This window comes from Hyla sarda, unplaced genomic scaffold (genome assembly GCF_029499605.1).
Source record: "Hyla sarda isolate aHylSar1 unplaced genomic scaffold, aHylSar1.hap1 scaffold_231, whole genome shotgun sequence".
NCBI lineage: Eukaryota > Metazoa > Chordata > Amphibia > Anura > Hylidae > Hyla > Hyla sarda.
The window spans coordinates 97,425-115,547 of record NW_026608991.1 but is presented as its reverse complement, the minus strand read 5'-3'; the positions used below and the strand labels follow the sequence as shown (position 1 = coordinate 115,547).

Below are 18,123 nucleotides of genomic sequence, written 5' to 3'. Positions count from 1 at the left end.
GTTGCTACCTATCATGCTATATTTAAGCTTGGTTTTCCCACCGAGTGAACGCACCTTAAAGTTTTTAAACAAGATTTGCTTTCATTTTTTATGGGGGTCTAAAATGGATAAACTCAGGAGAGATGTAATGATGAAGACAAAGAAATTGGGGGGTAAGGATGTGCCTGATTTAAAAAGGTTTTTATATATTCACTTTTTTTCTATGTGTTTTAATGGCTTGCAAAGAAACTGTTATTGGTCTTATTTTTTAAAATATGCTGCAGGTCACATTTTTAGAAAAAGAAAGTGGATAACCTTACCTTTAACGTCCCCAATCTTATTTATTCCCCCAGCGCACTATGTGGTTTTAGAAAAGATTATTCGTATTTATGGCATTGCTAATTTTAGTCAAGAAATTTGTAGTAATGCACGAAAATTAGTTCCTGAAATCAGGAAGATAGAACAGATTTGCTTAATATCTAATTATTCCACTGAGAAATCTCTAAGAGTTTGGAGGATGGTGAATATGGGATTCTTATCTAATGACTTAAAAGATCTGGCCTGGCAGATAGCACATCAATGTTTGCCTACCAGAGAATTCCAACACAGAAGAGGATTGTGTCGTAGTGCAAAGTGCCCGAGAATGGGGTGTCCTAGTGAGGAAACAGTTTTACACCTTTTTTGGAACTGTTTTTACGCCCAAGAGATATGGCATTTGATAGGACCCTTACTAAAATTCATTTCTGATCTTAATTTTTTAAATCATGAAGTTATTTTATATGGATTTTATAATGTTTTATCTGTGGAAAAGTCTCGGGTTTTGTGGATTAGTATAAATTGTATTAAAATTGCACTATGGAAGACGAGGAATATTCTTCTTTTTAAAAGAGACACTATTACCTCTAAAGATTGTGTTCGCCTAGCTCTTAGTGAGATGTATGTTTTCTATTTATTGGATAAAAAAAGATTAGGTCACAAAGTGGCTAAAAGTCTTTGGAATCTACATCTGTGGAATATGCTTTTAGCAGACTAAGTATAATCTGGACTGCGTAAGGTCTTTTAGTCTAAGAATATTATATCTAAAAGTAAAAAATCTGTTCTTATCAGTTTAATATCTGATACGTCCCCTATCTGGGGACCATATATTAAATGGATTTTTGAGAACGGGGGCCGATTTCGAAGCTTGCTTCCGTCGCCCTATGCATTGACCCGATATGGCAGTATCTTCGGGTACAGTGCACCACCCCCTTACAGGGTTAAAAAGAAAGATTCCTACTTTCATTGCTACCTGCTTGCTGGCTAGCCAGCTAGCCAGCCCTGTGGGCCTTGCTGCTGCTGCTGCTGCTGCAGCCAAAAAACAAAAGGTGGTGCTGCTGCTGCTTCTGCTGCTTCTGCTTGTGTCTGGCCGCTGTTGGAGCGTCCAGGCACAGGACTTCTGCTTGTGCTGACTAAATGGCCTCCTTAATTGGATCATTTGAGTAGCCAGCACACCTGTGCAGGTAGGGCATGACATGATAGGCAGCTGCCTTGATAGCGGGTGGGTGCTGAATGTTCCTAATTGACAAAATAAGATTAATGCTTATGAAGAAATATAAAATCTCATCCCTTCCCCAATATCGCGCCACACCCCTACCCCTTAATTCCCTGGTTGAACTTGATGGACATATGTCTTTTTTCGACCGTACTAACTATGTAACTATGTAACATAACATGGGGGGGTCTCCTGGCTGTTCACACAGGTGTGTCATTGCTGTACATTGACCATGCATTGCTTCTGTGGTATTGCAAAGGCAAAGACAAATGCTTCCAGCCATCCATTGCACTAATGGATTGGTCATCAGCTGGCTGTCTATGTCCCGCATCAATATAGACCAAAGTACAGAGGGTTAGGCTATGCTATAGTGCACCTACCTGATGCATCAGAAGGTGCGAGGCCCTTGCTAAATTCTGTGCACAGACTTTGAGATCTATGCTTTAGACTGTATCTAAACCTGCTCCAACATGGACTGACATTCTGGCCTACTTTCAGCCGATGCGACTTGTCTGTCGCTGAACAGTCGCTTTTTATGTATTCAGCACCTATGTATAATGTTGTAAAAATGCTCTAGAAGCTAAAGTCGCAGAAATGTCACACATATTTGGCCTGCAACTTTCTGTGCGACAAATTCAGACAGGAAAAATCAGTATAAATCCTTAGAAAATTATCCCCCAGTGTCTCCATCTGCTGGCGGTATTGAATAAGCATTGCTGCACTGATGGGGTATGCATTAGACGAAAAAAAAGAAGAAAAAGAAGAATAATACGCCCAGAAAAGAGGCGAAAAGGAGAAAAACGTAAAAAAACGTGAAAAAAAAGTAAGAGGAAGAGAAGGGAAAAAAAGGTGGAAATGGGTTTAAAAGTGATTTCGGCGGAGAAATATATATATATATATATATATATATATATATATACGCGCACACACACACATATATATAAACGTATTCTCCGTTGAGATATTGCAGCCGCTGCTGTGTCCAGGCCCAGGAGCCTTAGCACTGTGCTGTGATGTCACTCAATACCACTGACATCACTAGGTGTAAACAACATCTCTCCTTTGCTGTGTATGTGACTATGGAGCTGTTTGGTGATGTCGTCTATTATGGCCTTCATAGAAGCAACAGGAGATTGTTGCATCCATCTAGAACCCTCAGAACTACAGTGCTATGATGTCACTCACTTCCACAGGCCTTGCAGAGTGTAAACAACAACAACCCAGCTTTGTTGTGTATGTAACCATAGGGATTGTGATGTCACCTAGAACCTTCACAGCAGCGACAGCTTTATGAGGAGCATCAGCACTGCTCTGCCTGAGCAGAACCATCACCGCCATAGGTTGTCAAATAACCCGGATTTAACCCACACAGGTAAGTCCAATGGGGTGCAGGCATGTCCTCTATGCTTACAGCTTCCCGTGGGTGTTGGTTTGATACCGTTTGGGGACAGCCAAGGAGGCATCTGCAGGCAACAAAGGTAGGTGTGTGCTTGTGTGTGTGTTTCCTATGCAGATCCTAAGCCCAGTGTCACATGCAAGTAGGAGGAGTAAGAAGGGTTCCTGGCAAATCCGGGTTATGGATTGCATTTAAAAAGGCCCCGTGGGAGTGCAATGGGCCCCTGTCTTGCTGCTTAGCAATAATGGTATGGGTTTAGGTTCTGCTGTGTGTACTGGTGGTTGACTGCCCCCCAGCCCAGAGTGTGCATGGAAAATTGTCTGGCAGCCTCCCTGACAGCAAGCAGTGATAGTGCCCATGAAGGGGACCTTGTTGGGCCCGCCCCTTTCACGGTTATCGCTTCTCGGCCTTTTGGCTAAGATCAAGTGTAGTATCTGTTCTTATCAGTTTAATATCTGATACGTCCCCTATCTGGGGACCATATATTAAATGGATTTTTGAGAACGGGGGCCGATTTCGAAGCTTGCTTCCGTCGCCCTATGCATTGACCCGATATGGCAGTATCTTCGGGTACAGTGCACCACCCCCTTACAGGGTTAAAAAGAAAGATTCCTACTTTCATTGCTACCTGCTTGCTGGCTAGCCAGCTAGCCAGCCCTGTGGGCCTTGCTGCTGCTGCTGCTGCTGCAGCCAAAAAACAAAAGGTGGTGCTGCTGCTGCTTCTGCTGCTTCTGCTTGTGTCTGGCCGCTGTTGGAGCGTCCAGGCACAGGACTTCTGCTGCTGCTGACTAAATGGCCTCCTTAATTGGATCATTTGAGTAGCCAGCACACCTGTGCAGGTAGGGCATGACATGATAGGCAGCTGCCTTGATAGCGGGTGGGTGCTGAATGTTCCTAATTGACAAAATAAGATTAATGCTTATGAAGAAATATAAAATCTCATCCCTTCCCCAATATCGCGCCACACCCCTACCCCTTAATTCCCTGGTTGAACTTGATGGACATATGTCTTTTTTCGACCGTACTAACTATGTAACTATGTAACATAACATGGGGGGGTCTCCTGGCTGTTCACACAGGTGTGTCATTGCTGTACACTGACCATGCATTGCTTCTGTGGTATTGCAAAGGCAAAGACAAATGCTTCCAGCCATCCATTGCACTAATGGATTGGTCATCAGCTGGCTGTCTATGTCCCGCATCAATATAGACCAAAGTACAGAGGGTTAGGCTATGCTATAGTGCACCTACCTGATGCATCAGAAGGTGCGAGGCCCTTGCTAAATTCTGTGCACAGACTTTGAGATCTATGCTTTAGACTGTATCTAAACCTGCTCCAACATGGACTGACATTCTGGCCTACTTTCAGCCGATGCGACTTGTCTGTCGCTGAACAGTCGCTTTTTATGTATTCAGCACCTATGTATAATGTTGTAAAAATGCTCTAGAAGCTAAAGTCGCAGAAATGTCACACATATTTGGCCTGCAACTTTCTGTGCGACAAATTCAGACAGGAAAAATCAGTATAAATCCTTAGAAAATTATCCCCCAGTGTCTCCATCTGCTGGCGGTATTGAATAAGCATTGCTGCACTGATGGGGTATGCATTAGACGAAAAAAAAGAAGAAAAAGAAGAATAATACGCCCAGAAAAGAGGCGAAAAGGAGAAAAACGTAAAAAAACGTGAAAAAAAAGTAAGAGGAAGAGAAGGGAAAAAAAGGTGGAAATGGGTTTAAAAGTGATTTCGGCGGAGAAATATATATATATATATATATATATATATATATATATATATATATATATATACGCGCACACACACACATATATATAAACGTATTCTCCGTTGAGATATTGCAGCCGCTGCTGTGTCCAGGCCCAGGAGCCTTAGCACTGTGCTGTGATGTCACTCAATACCACTGACATCACTAGGTGTAAACAACATCTCTCCTTTGCTGTGTATGTGACTATGGAGCTGTTTGGTGATGTCGTCTATTATGGCCTTCATAGAAGCAACAGGAGATTGTTGCATCCATCTAGAACCCTCAGAACTACAGTGCTATGATGTCACTCACTTCCACAGGCCTTGCAGAGTGTAAACAACAACAACCCAGCTTTGTTGTGTATGTAACCATAGGGATTGTGATGTCACCTAGAACCTTCACAGCAGCGACAGCTTTATGAGGAGCATCAGCACTGCTCTGCCTGAGCAGAACCATCACCGCCATAGGTTGTCAAATAACCCGGATTTAACCCACACAGGTAAGTCCAATGGGGTGCAGGCATGTCCTCTATGCTTACAGCTTCCCGTGGGTGTTGGTTTGATACCGTTTGGGGACAGCCAAGGAGGCATCTGCAGGCAACAAAGGTAGGTGTGTGCTTGTGTGTGTGTTTCCTATGCAGATCCTAAGCCCAGTGTCACATGCAAGTAGGAGGAGTAAGAAGGGTTCCTGGCAAATCCGGGTTATGGATTGCATTTAAAAAGGCCCCGTGGGAGTGCAATGGGCCCCTGTCTTGCTGCTTAGCAATAATGGTATGGGTTTAGGTTCTGCTGTGTGTACTGGTGGTTGACTGCCCCCCAGCCCAGAGTGTGCATGGAAAATTGTCTGGCAGCCTCCCTGACAGCAAGCAGTGATAGTGCCCATGAAGGGGACCTTGTTGGGCCCGCCCCTTTCACGGTTATCGCTTCTCGGCCTTTTGGCTAAGATCAAGTGTAGTATCTGTTCTTATCAGTTTAATATCTGATACGTCCCCTATCTGGGGACCATATATTAAATGGATTTTTGAGAACGGGGGCCGATTTCGAAGCTTGCTTCCGTCGCCCTATGCATTGACCCGATATGGCAGTATCTTCGGGTACAGTGCACCACCCCCTTACAGGGTTAAAAAGAAAGATTCCTACTTTCATTGCTACCTGCTTGCTGGCTAGCCAGCTAGCCAGCCCTGTGGGCCTTGCTGCTGCTGCTGCTGCTGCTGCAGCCAAAAAACAAAAGGTGGTGCTGCTGCTGCTTCTGCTGCTTCTGCTTGTGTCTGGCCGCTGTTGGAGCGTCCAGGCACAGGACTTCTGCTGCTGCTGACTAAATGGCCTCCTTAATTGGATCATTTGAGTAGCCAGCACACCTGTGCAGGTAGGGCATGACATGATAGGCAGCTGCCTTGATAGCGGGTGGGTGCTGAATGTTCCTAATTGACAAAATAAGATTAATGCTTATGAAGAAATATAAAATCTCATCCCTTCCCCAATATCGCGCCACACCCCTACCCCTTAATTCCCTGGTTGAACTTGATGGACATATGTCTTTTTTCGACCGTACTAACTATGTAACTATGTAACATAACATGGGGGGGTCTCCTGGCTGTTCACACAGGTGTGTCATTGCTGTACATTGACCATGCATTGCTTCTGTGGTATTGCAAAGGCAAAGACAAATGCTTCCAGCCATCCATTGCACTAATGGATTGGTCATCAGCTGGCTGTCTATGTCCCGCATCAATATAGACCAAAGTACAGAGGGTTAGGCTATGCTATAGTGCACCTACCTGATGCATCAGAAGGTGCGAGGCCCTTGCTAAATTCTGTGCACAGACTTTGAGATCTATGCTTTAGACTGTATCTAAACCTGCTCCAACATGGACTGACATTCTGGCCTACTTTCAGCCGATGCGACTTGTCTGTCGCTGAACAGTCGCTTTTTATGTATTCAGCACCTATGTATAATGTTGTAAAAATGCTCTAGAAGCTAAAGTCGCAGAAATGTCACACATATTTGGCCTGCAACTTTCTGTGCGACAAATTCAGACAGGAAAAATCAGTATAAATCCTTAGAAAATTATCCCCCAGTGTCTCCATCTGCTGGCGGTATTGAATAAGCATTGCTGCACTGATGGGGTATGCATTAGACGAAAAAAAAGAAGAAAAAGAAGAATAATACGCCCAGAAAAGAGGCGAAAAGGAGAAAAACGTAAAAAAAACGTGAAAAAAAAGTAAGAGGAAGAGAAGGGAAAAAAAGGTGGAAATGGGTTTAAAAGTGATTTCGGCGGAGAAATATATATATATATATATATATATATATATATATATATATATATATACGCGCACACACACACATATATATAAACGTATTCTCCGTTGAGATATTGCAGCCGCTGCTGTGTCCAGGCCCAGGAGCCTTAGCACTGTGCTGTGATGTCACTCAATACCACTGACATCACTAGGTGTAAACAACATCTCTCCTTTGCTGTGTATGTGACTATGGAGCTGTTTGGTGATGTCGTCTATTATGGCCTTCATAGAAGCAACAGGAGATTGTTGCATCCATCTAGAACCCTCAGAACTACAGTGCTATGATGTCACTCACTTCCACAGGCCTTGCAGAGTGTAAACAACAACAACCCAGCTTTGTTGTGTATGTAACCATAGGGATTGTGATGTCACCTAGAACCTTCACAGCAGCGACAGCTTTATGAGGAGCATCAGCACTGCTCTGCCTGAGCAGAACCATCACCGCCATAGGTTGTCAAATAACCCGGATTTAACCCACACAGGTAAGTCCAATGGGGTGCAGGCATGTCCTCTATGCTTACAGCTTCCCGTGGGTGTTGGTTTGATACCGTTTGGGGACAGCCAAGGAGGCATCTGCAGGCAACAAAGGTAGGTGTGTGCTTGTGTGTGTGTTTCCTATGCAGATCCTAAGCCCAGTGTCACATGCAAGTAGGAGGAGTAAGAAGGGTTCCTGGCAAATCCGGGTTATGGATTGCATTTAAAAAGGCCCCGTGGGAGTGCAATGGGCCCCTGTCTTGCTGCTTAGCAATAATGGTATGGGTTTAGGTTCTGCTGTGTGTACTGGTGGTTGACTGCCCCCCAGCCCAGAGTGTGCATGGAAAATTGTCTGGCAGCCTCCCTGACAGCAAGCAGTGATAGTGCCCATGAAGGGGACCTTGTTGGGCCCGCCCCTTTCACGGTTATCGCTTCTCGGCCTTTTGGCTAAGATCAAGTGTAGTATCTGTTCTTATCAGTTTAATATCTGATACGTCCCCTATCTGGGGACCATATATTAAATGGATTTTTGAGAACGGGGGCCGATTTCGAAGCTTGCTTCCGTCGCCCTATGCATTGACCCGATATGGCAGTATCTTCGGGTACAGTGCACCACCCCCTTACAGGGTTAAAAAGAAAGATTCCTACTTTCATTGCTACCTGCTTGCTGGCTAGCCAGCTAGCCAGCCCTGTGGGCCTTGCTGCTGCTGCTGCTGCTGCTGCAGCCAAAAAACAAAAGGTGGTGCTGCTGCTGCTTCTGCTGCTTCTGCTTGTGTCTGGCCGCTGTTGGAGCGTCCAGGCACAGGACTTCTGCTGCTGCTGACTAAATGGCCTCCTTAATTGGATCATTTGAGTAGCCAGCACACCTGTGCAGGTAGGGCATGACATGATAGGCAGCTGCCTTGATAGCGGGTGGGTGCTGAATGTTCCTAATTGACAAAATAAGATTAATGCTTATGAAGAAATATAAAATCTCATCCCTTCCCCAATATCGCGCCACACCCCTACCCCTTAATTCCCTGGTTGAACTTGATGGACATATGTCTTTTTTCGACCGTACTAACTATGTAACTATGTAACATAACATGGGGGGGTCTCCTGGCTGTTCACACAGGTGTGTCATTGCTGTACATTGACCATGCATTGCTTCTGTGGTATTGCAAAGGCAAAGACAAATGCTTCCAGCCATCCATTGCACTAATGGATTGGTCATCAGCTGGCTGTCTATGTCCCGCATCAATATAGACCAAAGTACAGAGGGTTAGGCTATGCTATAGTGCACCTACCTGATGCATCAGAAGGTGCGAGGCCCTTGCTAAATTCTGTGCACAGACTTTGAGATCTATGCTTTAGACTGTATCTAAACCTGCTCCAACATGGACTGACATTCTGGCCTACTTTCAGCCGATGCGACTTGTCTGTCGCTGAACAGTCGCTTTTTATGTATTCAGCACCTATGTATAATGTTGTAAAAATGCTCTAGAAGCTAAAGTCGCAGAAATGTCACACATATTTGGCCTGCAACTTTCTGTGCGACAAATTCAGACAGGAAAAATCAGTATAAATCCTTAGAAAATTATCCCCCAGTGTCTCCATCTGCTGGCGGTATTGAATAAGCATTGCTGCACTGATGGGGTATGCATTAGACGAAAAAAAAGAAGAAAAAGAAGAATAATACGCCCAGAAAAGAGGCGAAAAGGAGAAAAACGTAAAAAAACGTGAAAAAAAAGTAAGAGGAAGAGAAGGGAAAAAAAGGTGGAAATGGGTTTAAAAGTGATTTCGGCGGAGAAATATATATATATATATATATATATATATATATATATATATATATACGCGCACACACACACATATATATAAACGTATTCTCCGTTGAGATATTGCAGCCGCTGCTGTGTCCAGGCCCAGGAGCCTTAGCACTGTGCTGTGATGTCACTCAATACCACTGACATCACTAGGTGTAAACAACATCTCTCCTTTGCTGTGTATGTGACTATGGAGCTGTTTGGTGATGTCGTCTATTATGGCCTTCATAGAAGCAACAGGAGATTGTTGCATCCATCTAGAACCCTCAGAACTACAGTGCTATGATGTCACTCACTTCCACAGGCCTTGCAGAGTGTAAACAACAACAACCCAGCTTTGTTGTGTATGTAACCATAGGGATTGTGATGTCACCTAGAACCTTCACAGCAGCGACAGCTTTATGAGGAGCATCAGCACTGCTCTGCCTGAGCAGAACCATCACCGCCATAGGTTGTCAAATAACCCGGATTTAACCCACACAGGTAAGTCCAATGGGGTGCAGGCATGTCCTCTATGCTTACAGCTTCCCGTGGGTGTTGGTTTGATACCGTTTGGGGACAGCCAAGGAGGCATCTGCAGGCAACAAAGGTAGGTGTGTGCTTGTGTGTGTGTTTCCTATGCAGATCCTAAGCCCAGTGTCACATGCAAGTAGGAGGAGTAAGAAGGGTTCCTGGCAAATCCGGGTTATGGATTGCATTTAAAAAGGCCCCGTGGGAGTGCAATGGGCCCCTGTCTTGCTGCTTAGCAATAATGGTATGGGTTTAGGTTCTGCTGTGTGTACTGGTGGTTGACTGCCCCCCAGCCCAGAGTGTGCATGGAAAATTGTCTGGCAGCCTCCCTGACAGCAAGCAGTGATAGTGCCCATGAAGGGGACCTTGTTGGGCCCGCCCCTTTCACGGTTATCGCTTCTCGGCCTTTTGGCTAAGATCAAGTGTAGTATCTGTTCTTATCAGTTTAATATCTGATACGTCCCCTATCTGGGGACCATATATTAAATGGATTTTTGAGAACGGGGGCCGATTTCGAAGCTTGCTTCCGTCGCCCTATGCATTGACCCGATATGGCAGTATCTTCGGGTACAGTGCACCACCCCCTTACAGGGTTAAAAAGAAAGATTCCTACTTTCATTGCTACCTGCTTGCTGGCTAGCCAGCTAGCCAGCCCTGTGGGCCTTGCTGCTGCTGCTGCAGCCAAAAAACAAAAGGTGGTGCTGCTGCTGCTTCTGCTGCTTCTGCTTGTGTCTGGCCGCTGTTGGAGCGTCCAGGCACAGGACTTCTGCTGCTGCTGACTAAATGGCCTCCTTAATTGGATCATTTGAGTAGCCAGCACACCTGTGCAGGTAGGGCATGACATGATAGGCAGCTGCCTTGATAGCGGGTGGGTGCTGAATGTTCCTAATTGACAAAATAAGATTAATGCTTATGAAGAAATATAAAATCTCATCCCTTCCCCAATATCGCGCCACACCCCTACCCCTTAATTCCCTGGTTGAACTTGATGGACATATGTCTTTTTTCGACCGTACTAACTATGTAACTATGTAACATAACATGGGGGGGTCTCCTGGCTGTTCACACAGGTGTGTCATTGCTGTACATTGACCATGCATTGCTTCTGTGGTATTGCAAAGGCAAAGACAAATGCTTCCAGCCATCCATTGCACTAATGGATTGGTCATCAGCTGGCTGTCTATGTCCCGCATCAATATAGACCAAAGTACAGAGGGTTAGGCTATGCTATAGTGCACCTACCTGATGCATCAGAAGGTGCGAGGCCCTTGCTAAATTCTGTGCACAGACTTTGAGATCTATGCTTTAGACTGTATCTAAACCTGCTCCAACATGGACTGACATTCTGGCCTACTTTCAGCCGATGCGACTTGTCTGTCGCTGAACAGTCGCTTTTTATGTATTCAGCACCTATGTATAATGTTGTAAAAATGCTCTAGAAGCTAAAGTCGCAGAAATGTCACACATATTTGGCCTGCAACTTTCTGTGCGACAAATTCAGACAGGAAAAATCAGTATAAATCCTTAGAAAATTATCCCCCAGTGTCTCCATCTGCTGGCGGTATTGAATAAGCATTGCTGCACTGATGGGGTATGCATTAGACGAAAAAAAAGAAGAAAAAGAAGAATAATACGCCCAGAAAAGAGGCGAAAAGGAGAAAAACGTAAAAAAACGTGAAAAAAAAGTAAGAGGAAGAGAAGGGAAAAAAAGGTGGAAATGGGTTTAAAAGTGATTTCGGCGGAGAAATATATATATATATATATATATATATATATATATATATATATATATATATATATATATACGCGCACACACACACATATATATAAACGTATTCTCCGTTGAGATATTGCAGCCGCTGCTGTGTCCAGGCCCAGGAGCCTTAGCACTGTGCTGTGATGTCACTCAATACCACTGACATCACTAGGTGTAAACAACATCTCTCCTTTGCTGTGTATGTGACTATGGAGCTGTTTGGTGATGTCGTCTATTATGGCCTTCATAGAAGCAACAGGAGATTGTTGCATCCATCTAGAACCCTCAGAACTACAGTGCTATGATGTCACTCACTTCCACAGGCCTTGCAGAGTGTAAACAACAACAACCCAGCTTTGTTGTGTATGTAACCATAGGGATTGTGATGTCACCTAGAACCTTCACAGCAGCGACAGCTTTATGAGGAGCATCAGCACTGCTCTGCCTGAGCAGAACCATCACCGCCATAGGTTGTCAAATAACCCGGATTTAACCCACACAGGTAAGTCCAATGGGGTGCAGGCATGTCCTCTATGCTTACAGCTTCCCGTGGGTGTTGGTTTGATACCGTTTGGGGACAGCCAAGGAGGCATCTGCAGGCAACAAAGGTAGGTGTGTGCTTGTGTGTGTGTTTCCTATGCAGATCCTAAGCCCAGTGTCACATGCAAGTAGGAGGAGTAAGAAGGGTTCCTGGCAAATCCGGGTTATGGATTGCATTTAAAAAGGCCCCGTGGGAGTGCAATGGGCCCCTGTCTTGCTGCTTAGCAATAATGGTATGGGTTTAGGTTCTGCTGTGTGTACTGGTGGTTGACTGCCCCCCAGCCCAGAGTGTGCATGGAAAATTGTCTGGCAGCCTCCCTGACAGCAAGCAGTGATAGTGCCCATGAAGGGGACCTTGTTGGGCCCGCCCCTTTCACGGTTATCGCTTCTCGGCCTTTTGGCTAAGATCAAGTGTAGTATCTGTTCTTATCAGTTTAATATCTGATACGTCCCCTATCTGGGGACCATATATTAAATGGATTTTTGAGAACGGGGGCCAATTTCGAAGCTTGCTTCCGTCGCCCTATGCATTGACCCGATATGGCAGTATCTTCGGGTACAGTGCACCACCCCCTTACAGGGTTAAAAAGAAAGATTCCTACTTTCATTGCTACCTGCTTGCTGGCTAGCCAGCTAGCCAGCCCTGTGGGCCTTGCTGCTGCTGCTGCTGCTGCAGCCAAAAAACAAAAGGTGGTGCTGCTGCTGCTTCTGCTGCTTCTGCTTGTGTCTGGCCGCTGTTGGAGCGTCCAGGCACAGGACTTCTGCTGCTGCTGACTAAATGGCCTCCTTAATTGGATCATTTGAGTAGCCAGCACACCTGTGCAGGTAGGGCATGACATGATAGGCAGCTGCCTTGATAGCGGGTGGGTGCTGAATGTTCCTAATTGACAAAATAAGATTAATGCTTATGAAGAAATATAAAATCTCATCCCTTCCCCAATATCGCGCCACACCCCTACCCCTTAATTCCCTGGTTGAACTTGATGGACATATGTCTTTTTTCGACCGTACTAACTATGTAACTATGTAACATAACATGGGGGGGTCTCCTGGCTGTTCACACAGGTGTGTCATTGCTGTACATTGACCATGCATTGCTTCTGTGGTATTGCAAAGGCAAAGACAAATGCTTCCAGCCATCCATTGCACTAATGGATTGGTCATCAGCTGGCTGTCTATGTCCCGCATCAATATAGACCAAAGTACAGAGGGTTAGGCTATGCTATTGTGCACCTACCTGATGCATCAGAAGGTGCGAGGCCCTTGCTAAATTCTGTGCACAGACTTTGAGATCTATGCTTTAGACTGTATCTAAACCTGCTCCAACATGGACTGACATTCTGGCCTACTTTCAGCCGATGCGACTTGTCTGTCGCTGAACAGTCGCTTTTTATGTATTCAGCACCTATGTATAATGTTGTAAAAATGCTCTAGAAGCTAAAGTCGCAGAAATGTCACACATATTTGGCCTGCAACTTTCTGTGCGACAAATTCAGACAGGAAAAATCAGTATAAATCCTTAGAAAATTATCCCCCAGTGTCTCCATCTGCTGGCGGTATTGAATAAGCATTGCTGCACTGATGGGGTATGCATTAGACGAAAAAAAAGAAGAAAAAGAAGAATAATACGCCCAGAAAAGAGGCGAAAAGGAGAAAAACGTAAAAAAACGTGAAAAAAAAGTAAGAGGAAGAGAAGGGAAAAAAAGGTGGAAATGGGTTTAAAAGTGATTTCGGCGGAGAAATATATATATATATATATATATATATATATATATATATACGCGCACACACACACATATATATAAACGTATTCTCCGTTGAGATATTGCAGCCGCTGCTGTGTCCAGGCCCAGGAGCCTTAGCACTGTGCTGTGATGTCACTCAATACCACTGACATCACTAGGTGTAAACAACATCTCTCCTTTGCTGTGTATGTGACTATGGAGCTGTTTGGTGATGTCGTCTATTATGGCCTTCATAGAAGCAACAGGAGATTGTTGCATCCATCTAGAACCCTCAGAACTACAGTGCTATGATGTCACTCACTTCCACAGGCCTTGCAGAGTGTAAACAACAACAACCCAGCTTTGTTGTGTATGTAACCATAGGGATTGTGATGTCACCTAGAACCTTCACAGCAGCGACAGCTTTATGAGGAGCATCAGCACTGCTCTGCCTGAGCAGAACCATCACCGCCATAGGTTGTCAAATAACCCGGATTTAACCCACACAGGTAAGTCCAATGGGGTGCAGGCATGTCCTCTATGCTTACAGCTTCCCGTGGGTGTTGGTTTGATACCGTTTGGGGACAGCCAAGGAGGCATCTGCAGGCAACAAAGGTAGGTGTGTGCTTGTGTGTGTGTTTCCTATGCAGATCCTAAGCCCAGTGTCACATGCAAGTAGGAGGAGTAAGAAGGGTTCCTGGCAAATCCGGGTTATGGATTGCATTTAAAAAGGCCCCGTGGGAGTGCAATGGGCCCCTGTCTTGCTGCTTAGCAATAATGGTATGGGTTTAGGTTCTGCTGTGTGTACTGGTGGTTGACTGCCCCCCAGCCCAGAGTGTGCATGGAAAATTGTCTGGCAGCCTCCCTGACAGCAAGCAGTGATAGTGCCCATGAAGGGGACCTTGTTGGGCCCGCCCCTTTCACGGTTATCGCTTCTCGGCCTTTTGGCTAAGATCAAGTGTAGTATCTGTTCTTATCAGTTTAATATCTGATACGTCCCCTATCTGGGGACCATATATTAAATGGATTTTTGAGAACGGGGGCCGATTTCGAAGCTTGCTTCCGTCGCCCTATGCATTGACCCGATATGGCAGTATCTTCGGGTACAGTGCACCACCCCCTTACAGGGTTAAAAAGAAAGATTCCTACTTTCATTGCTACCTGCTTGCTGGCTAGCCAGCTAGCCAGCCCTGTGGGCCTTGCTGCTGCTGCTGCTGCAGCCAAAAAACAAAAGGTGGTGCTGCTGCTGCTTCTGCTGCTTCTGCTTGTGTCTGGCCGCTGTTGGAGCGTCCAGGCACAGGACTTCTGCTGCTGCTGACTAAATGGCCTCCTTAATTGGATCATTTGAGTAGCCAGCACACCTGTGCAGGTAGGGCATGACATGATAGGCAGCTGCCTTGATAGCGGGTGGGTGCTGAATGTTCCTAATTGACAAAATAAGATTAATGCTTATGAAGAAATATAAAATCTCATCCCTTCCCCAATATCGCGCCACACCCCTACCCCTTAATTCCCTGGTTGAACTTGATGGACATATGTCTTTTTTCGACCGTACTAACTATGTAACTATGTAACATAACATGGGGGGGTCTCCTGGCTGTTCACACAGGTGTGTCATTGCTGTACATTGACCATGCATTGCTTCTGTGGTATTGCAAAGGCAAAGACAAATGCTTCCAGCCATCCATTGCACTAATGGATTGGTCATCAGCTGGCTGTCTATGTCCCGCATCAATATAGACCAAAGTACAGAGGGTTAGGCTATGCTATAGTGCACCTACCTGATGCATCAGAAGGTGCGAGGCCCTTGCTAAATTCTGTGCACAGACTTTGAGATCTATGCTTTAGACTGTATCTAAACCTGCTCCAACATGGACTGACATTCTGGCCTACTTTCAGCCGATGCGACTTGTCTGTCGCTGAACAGTCGCTTTTTATGTATTCAGCACCTATGTATAATGTTGTAAAAATGCTCTAGAAGCTAAAGTCGCAGAAATGTCACACATATTTGGCCTGCAACTTTCTGTGCGACAAATTCAGACAGGAAAAATCAGTATAAATCCTTAGAAAATTATCCCCCAGTGTCTCCATCTGCTGGCGGTATTGAATAAGCATTGCTGCACTGATGGGGTATGCATTAGACGAAAAAAAAGAAGAAAAAGAAGAATAATACGCCCAGAAAAGAGGCGAAAAGGAGAAAAACGTAAAAAAACGTGGAAAAAAAGTAAGAGGAAGAGAAGGGAAAAAAAGGTGGAAATGGGTTTAAAAGTGATTTCGGCGGAGAAATATATATATATATATATATATATATATATATATATATATACGCGCACACACACACATATATATAAACGTATTCTCCGTTGAGATATTGCAGCCGCTGCTGTGTCCAGGCCCAGGAGCCTTAGCACTGTGCTGTGATGTCACTCAATACCACTGACATCACTAGGTGTAAACAACATCTCTCCTTTGCTGTGTATGTGACTATGGAGCTGTTTGGTGATGTCGTCTATTACGGCCTTCATAGAAGCAACAGGAGATTGTTGCATCCATCTAGAACCCTCAGAACTACAGTGCTATGATGTCACTCACTTCCACAGGCCTTGCAGAGTGTAAACAACAACAACCCAGCTTTGTTGTGTATGTAACCATAGGGATTGTGATGTCACCTAGAACCTTCACAGCAGCGACAGCTTTATGAGGAGCATCAGCACTGCTCTGCCTGAGCAGAACCATCACCGCCATAGGTTGTCAAATAACCCGGATTTAACCCACACAGGTAAGTCCAATGGGGTGCAGGCATGTCCTCTATGCTTACAGCTTCCCGTGGGTGTTGGTTTGATACCGTTTGGGGACAGCCAAGGAGGCATCTGCAGGCAACAAAGGTAGGTGTGTGCTTGTGTGTGTGTTTCCTATGCAGATCCTAAGCCCAGTGTCACATGCAAGTAGGAGGAGTAAGAAGGGTTCCTGGCAAATCTGGGTTATGGATTGCATTTAAAAAGGCCCCGTGGGAGTGCAATGGGCCCCTGTCTTGCTGCTTAGCAATAATGGTATGGGTTTAGGTTCTGCTGTGTGTACTGGTGGTTGACTGCCCCCCAGCCCAGAGTGTGCATGGAAAATTGTCTGGCAGCCTCCCTGACAGCAAGCAGTGATAGTGCCCATGAAGGGGACCTTGTTGGGCCCGCCCCTTTCACGGTTATCGCTTCTCGGCCTTTTGGCTAAGATCAAGTGTAGTATCTGCATTTGGTCTGGTCGGAAGGTGTCTGTGGTACCCCGCTTCTCGGCCTTGGGGGATTGTCTCTCCTTACGGAGGGACTTCACCCCCTTGCTGCTATTGGGGAGCGGGCTTAGTCCACGGACAACGGGTTGCGATCCCCCTGTCTCTGGGACCTTGTGTCTCAGAAGGCATTTTCGGTACGTTGAGCGTTACCTGTAGCTTCGGAAGCACCTAGGGTACCCCCGACCTCTGCCTTGGGTAAGGGTTCCGCTTTTATAGCGGGATTCCGAGCCCCTGCTGCTATTGGGGAAGGGGCTTAGTCCCTGGGTGTGGAAGATGCCGTTCTCCTGGGCTTTCCCCTCTGGGGAAATGTCGATGCGAAATACCATCCGCATAGAGGTGTCGGAGAGCCATCGTCAGTTGAAGAACCTCCGCTTCATTGCGGAGGTGATTCTTCTTGACTACTTCCGCCTCAATAGGGAGGACATCCTGTGTCTAAATGACCAGGAAAGCCGTGGCCTGTATACCGTCACCTTCACGGCCACGGCGTGTTGCGATAACATCTATGCAACCTTGTCTGGTGCGGACCAGAGGGACGATCGACTCGACGGTCTTTCGTTCCAGTTCCTCTATGGTGAGGAACATATACCGTTGGTGGTGGCTATGCACAGCCCTCATGTGACCACGGAGGATATAGCCACTTTTCTTCGGCGATACTGCGAAGAGGTGCGATTCGCAAACAAAATCTTGAACTCTGTGCGGTTCTGGAACGGCAAGAGGAAGTTCTGGGTCAAGCTCCGTAAGGATCCCGGTGGTATTGGGGGTCTTTGCCATCCGCCCCCAAATTTTGCCATCGGGAGAGTTCGGGGCTTCCTGTTCTATCCTCAAATGCCTATGTATTGCCGAAATTGCTTGAGGTTTGGCCACACCCAGGAGACCTGCGGCGCGGAGCGTGTGATTCGCTGCAATAGGTGTGGCCAAGAAGGTCACATAGCCTCAAGATGTAGCCATACGATAAGGTGCAACCTCTGCGGAGAGGAAAATCACGATTTTAATTCCTGTCCCCATAAAGCAAAAACTACGATGGGTGGGTCAAGGCTGGGCCCACCCAAAGAGGGGACAGGACAAAAG

At 45.7% G+C, this 18,123-nt stretch overlaps 6 non-coding genes and 2 pseudogenes across 6 annotated transcripts; all 8 read left to right on the top strand.

The window, feature by feature from the left end:
• Positions 1-1,049: 1,049 nt before the first annotated feature.
• LOC130322178 (U2 spliceosomal RNA) lies at positions 1,050-1,225 on the top strand (annotated as a pseudogene).
• A 2,076-nt stretch (positions 1,226-3,301) lies between these two features.
• On the top strand, positions 3,302-3,492 carry LOC130322239 (U2 spliceosomal RNA). Its single transcript, XR_008867790.1, has one exon. It is a non-coding gene; the product is annotated as a U2 spliceosomal RNA (small nuclear RNA).
• A 2,092-nt stretch (positions 3,493-5,584) lies between these two features.
• LOC130322237 (U2 spliceosomal RNA) lies at positions 5,585-5,775 on the top strand. The gene has a single exon (XR_008867789.1). It is a non-coding gene; the product is annotated as a U2 spliceosomal RNA (small nuclear RNA).
• Positions 5,776-7,867: 2,092 nt separating this feature from the next.
• Positions 7,868-8,058, top strand: LOC130322236 (U2 spliceosomal RNA). Its single transcript, XR_008867788.1, has one exon. It is a non-coding gene; the product is annotated as a U2 spliceosomal RNA (small nuclear RNA).
• Positions 8,059-10,147: 2,089 nt separating this feature from the next.
• On the top strand, positions 10,148-10,338 carry LOC130322235 (U2 spliceosomal RNA). The gene has a single exon (XR_008867787.1). It is a non-coding gene; the product is annotated as a U2 spliceosomal RNA (small nuclear RNA).
• Positions 10,339-12,432: 2,094 nt separating this feature from the next.
• LOC130322085 (U2 spliceosomal RNA) lies at positions 12,433-12,623 on the top strand. Its single transcript, XR_008867673.1, has one exon. It is a non-coding gene; the product is annotated as a U2 spliceosomal RNA (small nuclear RNA).
• A 2,080-nt stretch (positions 12,624-14,703) lies between these two features.
• On the top strand, positions 14,704-14,894 carry LOC130322233 (U2 spliceosomal RNA). The gene has a single exon (XR_008867785.1). It is a non-coding gene; the product is annotated as a U2 spliceosomal RNA (small nuclear RNA).
• A 2,079-nt stretch (positions 14,895-16,973) lies between these two features.
• Positions 16,974-17,191, top strand: LOC130322204 (U2 spliceosomal RNA; annotated as a pseudogene).
• The last annotated feature ends 932 nt before the right edge of the window (positions 17,192-18,123 follow it).